Source organism: Adiantum capillus-veneris, chromosome 1 (assembly GCF_014529385.1).
Source record: "Adiantum capillus-veneris isolate H3 chromosome 1, ASM1452938v2, whole genome shotgun sequence".
NCBI classification, from domain to species: domain Eukaryota; kingdom Viridiplantae; phylum Streptophyta; class Polypodiopsida; order Polypodiales; family Pteridaceae; genus Adiantum; species Adiantum capillus-veneris.
The window spans coordinates 168,024,851-168,033,663 of record NC_140931.1 but is presented as its reverse complement, the minus strand read 5'-3'; the positions used below and the strand labels follow the sequence as shown (position 1 = coordinate 168,033,663).

Sequence of the window (8,813 nt, the reverse complement as noted above, 5' to 3'; positions counted from 1 at the left end):
AAACAAAAGAAAACCTCAAGATCCTCAAGACCTCAAGAACCCAAGAACCACAAGAACCCAAGTTCAATGTGAACTTAAGAACCCAAGATCATAGTGCATGGTCATCACCCGAAGCGGAATGGATACTTCGCATACAAGTGATCATCATGAGAGAGGCGACGAAGAGTTTTCTCCACCAAGAGATTTTTCCGACCCTCCCCCTTCCCCATCTACGCCATGAGTTGTACCAAATCCTATGGAGGTGATGGTCAAGTCGATGATGGCACAACTAGAAAGAAAAGCAGAACGACAAGAAGTCAAGGACCGCGAGCGCGAAGAAAGAAATGAAAGAATTGCCATACAACAAGAAGCGACTCGCATTGCTTTGGAACGCGAGTGCGACGAATGAAAAGAAAGAAAATCACAAAGAAAGGAGGAAGCCGAAGCAAGACGAGCGGCCTTGGAGGCAGATCGTGAGGTTCAAACAGCGGCCTTGGAGGTTGAGCGTAAGGCTCAAAGAGAACTCCGCACTCAAGAATTGGTTCGACAAGTACCTGCCTCGAAGTCTGAACTAACCAAAGATCGTGGGAGTTCCTCAAGTGGCGCAAGCCACGATGCGGATTCCAACAACCCAGTCATAGAAAAGTTGACTTTCAGTAAGTATGATGGTAAGATGGATGCTATGGTTATTCATTCTTGGTTGCATCAATTTAATGCTTATTTTGTGACAACTAAGAAGACAGAGAATAGCAAGGTTTTGACGGCAGCTATGTATCTTGCCGGTGATGCCATCAATTGGTACCACGCATGGCAAGAGGCACAGTTAGCCGTGCACCTAGAGGAAGCCGATGAATTCACGCTTCTTTCCTTCAATTGTGCTGATTTCCAAGACAAGCTCAAGGCGTGGCTTATGCCACCTCAATACCTCGCACGATTGAAGGACGATTGGCGCGCTCTCAAGCAAAATGGTATGCCGGTCATCTCTTTTTCTAATCGTGTTTTACAGCTAGGTACCCAATTACGCAAGTCGGATGATGAACGCAAAGAGGCATTCCTTTTTGGGTTAGACGACTATATCAAGTTTGATGTAGAAGTCTTCGACCCAATCGATCTCAACAAGGCGGTAGCGATTGCTCTTGCACAGAAGATGAAGCACAACAAGGGAAAGCCTAAGGAGAACAAGACTTCCACAAGTACCTCGCAGACTTCTCAAAACTCTTAGAACGGTAAGAATGGTAAGAACGGTAACTCTTCTAACCAATCTTTCAACAGTCTCTCAGAAAATAATTCTTCCAATGAACGTAAGGGTAAGGCTAACACAATTGCTAAACCTAAGCTCACTCCAAATGGAAAGGTAGCACAAGGAATTTTAGGAGGATACTTCACGTCAGAAGAGCAAAGCACTTGTTCTAAGGAAGGTCGTTGTTTTCATTGTCAAATTACGGGTCACATAGAAAGAACATGTCCTAAGCTTGACTTTAATGAATCTAAAGAATCCACAGAACCCAGTTCCTCTGTCAATGCAAGGAATGATAACACGAGTGTGCCCCAAGTTTCTCCTGACCCTCCCATTGATGAGTCTCTCATTAAATGTTATGGTCATATGACGGGGCGGCGTTTTGTCATATTGTTTGACCCAGGTAGTATGCATGATGTGATCAGTCTCCCTCTTGTTGAGAAAGTCCGCCTAGAGGTTAGTCAGAAATCTCCTCTCGAGGTCTCTGGCTTTGCTCCTGGTATGGACTCTTTCATCACGAAAGAGTGTCTTGGTGTGTTGTTTACAATTCAATAAACGGCTTTCCGTAGAAGATTTTTTGTCTCTCCTCTCTCAGGATGTGATATGATTTTGGGTATTCGATGGTTTTGTGAGCTTAACCCTCTCATTGATTGGGAGGCTAACATTTTCACTCTCAATGCCAAAAGTGACTCTCCCATTGTCATTCGTGGAGAGGAAGTTTTTCATTCTCCCTCTCTCATTGCAAATGTGCAGGCGAAAATTGAACGGATTCAGGAGAAGGAGACTCTCTCAATCTCTTCTTCTTCCAAGCATAACACACATGATTTGCATGATGATTTGAATGACAATGAAGAAGATGTGATTGTTCACAAGAAGGATGATGTGTTAGTTGATGCTTTTTCTAGCGAAGCTAACCTCATTGTAGATTCGATCAATCACGAAGGATCGTCTTGGCTCTCGAGCCTAGGTCCAAAGAACCCTCACAGGAAGTATTATGTGTTCGCATGATTAGTATGCACGCATTATTCGAGTGTTTCATTCGTGATCGTTTCTTGTATTTTAGTCAGTGTCTTTATGTGATCCCTTTTCCTAGGCGTGACATATTGTACGTTGAGCACGTTTCGCTCATGAATGAGCACAAATGTATGTGGATTGTTCATGAAAAGCTGAAAAGTATGCATTCAAGGAAGTCACATTCCATGTCTCTTTCTTGGCACGACACAGTTGTAGAAAGAGCACATGAAAGTATGAGCACCAAGCATGGGCATTTCCGTTGTGATTTGCCACAGTTGATTGATTTGGATCAAAACAAAAAGATTCGATCTCATCGTTTGCGTATGTGTGGTGAACGGTTTGGCACTCCGTTTATTTGTTCATCTACATTGCATGCACAGTCTTTAAGGAAGACAATATTTTTTCCACTCACTTTACATGGAATGGGTATGTTCATGGTTTTGTGTTGGAAATGGTTTCAGAAATTTTCAGCCATGGAAATTCTTGAAGAAGAAAGAAGGATGACACTCAACGAAGTTGAAGCATTGATGGAGCCACAGAAGACTTTGTGTCGCTTTCGACGTGGCCCAAAGAAGCAAGCGTTGCAGACCTTTCTGAAGTTCAAGTACCGTACGACCCGCACATCAGAGTGGGCCGGCGAAGAGTCCCTTCCAGGATTCTGGATGCTATTGGCAATCTCCCTCGACGTCATACAGTTCGGTATCAGTACCTCACTTTGAAAAGAAGGGGATGTCACGTGACACATCCAACCCTATGTGTCATTGGACAAGCTACAGCATGATCAGGGTTCAGTCAATCCAGATTTAGAAGTGATCTGGCACTTTTGTGAGTCTGTTCACAGACCGTGCATGTCTAGATACGTATTGTAGATGCATATCCTCTGGTTGCACACATCATGATCATAAGCATTCCAATTAGAATCCTTCAGGGGAATTTTCCAATGCATTTAGCCTATTTTACCTATTTTTGACATTTTTCCTATTTTTGACATTTTTCACTTATTTGACTTTTGTTGGAAAGTAGGTACGGCAAATTGAGTAAGTTTGTATATAAACAAACCTAAACTAGCACTGATTGGCAGAAAAGGTAGCAGGAGCTCCATCGCTCAACAGGCAGCTTCTCAGCAAGAACCCCCTTGGTGGCGATTTCCCTCCAAGCAGAAGACTCCCCATGCTAGCGTTTTTTTCCAAGGATCCATCGCCGGCATAACCTCAGCTTTGGCGTTTTTCTCTCCAAGAAAACATCGCTAGAGATCCTCAGCCCTAGCGTTTTCATCCTAGCTTCATCGCCAGTAGATCCCAACAGTTTTCCAGATTTGCAGTCCTAGCGTTTTGGGAGCCTATATCGCCCTTCCATTGCATGGCGGTTTTCAGCCCTAAAGACCAACAGTTTCCAGCCCTTAGGACCATCAATTTTCAGCCCTCATAGCAGCATATTTTCAGCGACAAAGATCAGTAGATACCAGCGTTTTTCCTAGCGTTTTCAGCAGTAGTAGATTTCAGCGAGCAGCATTTTTGGATAGCAGTTCATAAGCGTCAGATTTCAGCCCTTAGGTCGGTCTTGCCATCCCCATTGTCGTCATCGACCTAGCCTAGACTTGCATTAGTCTCATGCATTCAGTTTGTACCGGTTTGTGCAATCAATAGTAGACCACTCTTGTCGACGAGAGTGGGGCCTTCGGAGGAGGGTTTTACAACATCTCTGGTGTCGTATTCTCTTCTCTCTCTATCTCTCAGTCTCATACACTTGCACGCACACTGTCCATTAAAAACAAAAAGGAACCTTGAGCACATTATGGAGCACTCATCTTGAGAAAGAACAACATTCATTCCGCTGCACCTTACAAAATGGGGGATCCTCTCCAAGACTCTTGTGTTCAGACCGCCTACAACAACAACAATAACAACGGCGATGATATGCAGTACCCAACTCATCTAGCTGGGGTACCCTTCAGTCCATTTGTAGATAGGGCAAACATATGCATATGGAATGTTTCTCCAGCATGAGCAAAGAAATCAGCTTGAGCCCTTTTACATAGATACATCGAATTTTGCCATATTTCTTTTTTACATGTATTTTGCACAACACATAAGCAGTATATTTATTGAATTTACATTTCTTGCACATTTCCATTGGTATCAGACATAAGCTCATAATGGTTTGACTCAATGCTGCATACCTTCTATAATACTTTTTGCAACGTTCCATTTGATGTTCGGCCAGACATTAAAATGCCTCACATTCATGCTGCATGGACTTTTATGCTTGCATAGAGAAGGGAGTGATCCTGGTTTCCTCAGATCCGACCAGCTTGATTCCTCGTATGCACATAGGGATGCGGGAATGATGGTGTGAATCAAGGGATCCGAGCTCATCAAAATGTGGCTTCAATATGGTCATGCCCGCTTTCCCTGACAATAGAGCTGAGTGTGGTGGCTGTATTATCAATAAATTTCTATTTAGGATTTTGACACCATTGAAAGCTGAAGAAGGATTTTGACAACATTGAAATTTGTTGTAGGCCTGCCAGCGGATGGGATGCTACATGAAAGGGGCGATCAATGTGGAGCTGGTCGATCACTACAGAAAACGGGAGGATGCCTCTGAAAGGCCATATCTCGCTGGCCATCTTGCAGCTGTGCGTGTGTGTGTGTGTGTGTGTGTGTGTGTACTGTGAAGTTGCTGGAAAACCCATCTACATCTATACTATATATTAAGGAGACTGGTTTTCCAGTGCCACGTGTCAAAGTTTGCTGCATCCGATGAGTTCCGGTTTATGTGAGTGAGGGGGAGAGGGGGAGAGAGAGAGGCCGCCGAAGGCGGCTGGCCGTACTAGTAGTAGTAACAGAGATAGAGGTGTGGGTCCATACTTTCAGTTTGGCTCACACTTTGTTGGCGGCTTTGGATTTGAGAGTGGCGACCACTATCAGAATTATCATGGGACGAGGGGAGTGGTAGGGGCGTCATGATGCTGAGGGATCTCATGCCCCTGTGACCCGTCTCTTTCTTTAAGTACATAGTGCGACTTGGTCTGATCATGTAGGCAGGTTCTCTGGCTACAAGCATGCCAAATCTTGTATGAGAGAGTTCCAGAGCTGATTATACTCCCAGTTCATAGTGACCATCCTAGTGAAATGCAGACCATAATTTGTGACCCAGCACCGCCAGCAACAAGGAAAGTGGTGGTTTCAGCCAGGCTGCTATGTCGTATAAGGTTACTCTCTCTCAAAAGAAGTTGTGCTGGTGCTAGTTAGTGATGGTATTGGGGTAATTATGAGATTGTAATCTGCAGCCCGAAAAGCGTCGAGAAAGCAAAGGAAGGACTGGCGAGAAGGAAGTCTGTGTATGTGATGCTCAAAAATTGGTGGGGTTGCACACAGTGGAAGAGAACTCGGTTGCTTCAAGCGAGGATGTGATGGGCCTGATTGGAAAGAATGTCGATGCGCGTATGGCAGATTCATTTCTCACGCTACTCGTAGCTTGGTGAGGACTCAAGGCTTCTAATTCCAGTGGTCTTGCAAAGGATGATGATGAACGCCAGCAAGGGATCAAGCCCTGTTCAATCTATAATTGCAAGGAAATTGAAGAGGTGAAAAAAGCAAGGATGACATGGAGAAAAGATGCTTATCATTGTAGATTGTTCTACATAGTTTACAAGGTTGAATTTCGAAATCCAAGCTAGATGCACAAGTACGTATTATTGCAGTTACCCACATTGTGGACAGACGAATGCATTGCCAAAGGTTATGTGTTGCTTGAAACTATATCCTATATTCTATCAAAACATTTTGAAAACAAAAGAGACGTCAGTGGTTTATGGTTTCCATATATGCTAGACTGCATGCAGGTATCATGGCATACAAGAATAGGTTGATTGCAAATGCCTTCTTTAAAATCTTCAATGTTGTCTTACTGATTGCAGGGTCATATGTGTGTTACAAGATAGGCGATGTTGGTTCTATGCTAGCAGGATTAGGAGTTGGAGATATCGATTCTTCATATTAGGAAACCTCGTAGCTTATAGTGGATGCAGTAGACACACATATATCATTGAGCAATGTCACTGACAACAATGAAGGTGGTGAGTGCTTTTCTCTCATTGGTGGAGTCTGTCACAAATCTGGATGAGGTGCTAGGCTCGGCCCTCACTGACCTTGGTGGGCATCTGTGTTGCCAATGCCTCGATCTCATTCTCCATGTATCCCAATTCGAGGAGTTAACGATACAACACGGGGTGGCAATCTACAATATCACAAGCCTGTATAAAATTAACTTGATGAATTCTTCCCTATGCAACTGTAATCTTTTCATAATAAGAAAGTCCCTTCAACACTGGAGGAGAAGTATAAGTCCCCCTTCAACACTAGGGGATAAAAGTGGCGTGGGAAGGGCACGTTCCCTACGGTATTATTATAAATTTAGAGAGCGCAGTGCCAATTCCACACCATACATATGTATCATACATATGGTCTTTTCTTTTTTTGATAAGCACAAGCATCCTAATGCACGAAATGCATTTTCTCTCCATCTATAATTATAATGTGTAAATTTTTTCGTCCACACATCCTACTAATGCAAAATTTTATTTCTGTTGCGAGGTCGTAGAGATTTTGGCAAAAGCTTCGAGGACGGATGCTGCAAATTCTTGAGAATAAGTGATGACATGAGGTCAAAGGTACCACACCTCTCTGCTTTTCAATTCACACCATTTCCACAGTGAAGCAATTAAGGCAACTAGTTGCACAAGTAGATGCACGTAGGTCTACACCCTCCAAGGTGTTAACCGATGAGAGTCTAACTTTAATTCGGGGTTCACCGTTAGTATCCCCTATATAACGTGTGTTCAGGGGTATTAAAAAAAACCCTCTTTTAACATGTCTAAATGAATAAAATGACCCTTTATTTTAGAATTTTTTTATAATAATCGAATATAAAACCCTCTCGTTTTAATGTATCTCTATTAAATTGCCTACAATTTTTACATTTTAAAACCCCTCCTTTGGAACTCACATTATACATTAACATGATTACATAGTGCACCCCCCAAGAATCCTAAAAATGTCACTCTTGCTATGTGATGGCCAATGTTCGATCTCCGCAAACCATGTCTCGGTGCCATGGGGTACACGATGAACCTGGTGGGGACGACGGACGACGGGACATAGTCTTGACCCAAGATTTCTCCTCAATCCACTATCTTGGCAGGTTGTGGACGCGTGGTTGGGTTTGAGAGGGCCCTGCCCTCAACAATACTAGCCACTAGTTCCAATTGTCGAAGCCAATAGCCTACATATGTTGATCTCTTTCTAAGAACAGTGTGAGAATCAATGATCTGCAAGGCTAAGTTGAAAGAAGAGTAACAACATTAGAAGTAGTGATATGGTAGACAGGATGGCAGAAGTCATTGCGACAATCGACACATAGGCACAAGTGACAAAAAAATTGATGATGAAGATCTTGTAAACATGATCGACACGGTGATGAAAATCGCAACAAAAATGGCCAACATGATAGCAAAAGTGAAGATGTCAATCTCGACACGATGAAAGAAGTCGCAAAAGAGACGATGATGGAGATCCTGGTGGACATGAATGACTTGACAAAATGTATGAAAAACAAATTACTCATGAGAGAAAGGATGAATATAGAAGGGACCAAAGCCACAAGGATGGTGATCGACGAAATCGCAAAGAGCATTAAATAGTTGACGATGGCAGAAGTTGCAAAGGGATGATGATGGAGATTGCATTAGACATGTGTGACATAATGATGGAGATCATGGTGGACATGATTGACATGAGAGAAGATATAAAAAAGACGAAGAGACCATGACGGAGAGAATGAATATAGAAGGGACTCTAGCCCCAAGGATGTGATCGAAGGACACAGAGAGAGAGCATGTTGATTGCAAGGATAGAAACAATGGAAAGGTGAGTTGATTAGAGCAGTCCATGCGAGCTAGACTTTAGTTGTGATTGGAGAAATTGGCTCAAGGAAAGCAAAAGAAGGGTACACAACAAAAAGAAAGATTGGATGTACAAAATCTCGAAGAGTGACCACAATGTTTGTAGCCAAGAGGGTTGTTGAAGAAGTTGGTTGCAAGCTTGGTGAAGAGGATGGTTACATGAAAATGTTGGACTTGATAAAGTGTGTAAGATCTTGTATAAGAGTGAAGGGATTGAGGAACTTTTGCGATGTCCAACAAAGGACACATGCAATACATCTTGGCAAGGCAAACTGGAATGATACAAGACTTCATAAAACATTGGTAATGAGTTCTTTCTTGTGCATTTGCAGTAGTTTTCCAATAAGAAATTCCATGAGAGTGAGATGATAGGAGAAAGTGGTTCAAGAAAAACAATGAGATTACAAAATATCTAACAAAAGCACAATACATAACAAAAGGAAAGATTGGTTGTACACAACCTCAAAGATGGTCGCAATGTCTATAGCCAATAGGGTTGTTGAAGAACTTGGTATGGGGGCATCAGATGCCAGAGTTCTGGGTGTTTGTTCAAAATGAGAAATGGTGCGTACAACAAAGGAAAAGGAAGTAGTACTGACGTGACATTCATAACAACAA

General features: G+C 42.8%; 1 long non-coding RNA gene across 1 annotated transcript; it reads left to right on the top strand.

Annotated features, from left to right (window-relative positions):
• Positions 1-5,806: 5,806 nt before the first annotated feature.
• LOC147465986 (uncharacterized) lies at positions 5,807-6,905 on the top strand. The gene is made up of 3 exons (XR_015188249.1): positions 5,807-5,920; positions 6,153-6,311; positions 6,836-6,905. It is a non-coding gene; the product is annotated as an uncharacterized LOC147465986 (long non-coding RNA).
• Positions 6,906-8,813: the final 1,908 nt, after the last annotated feature.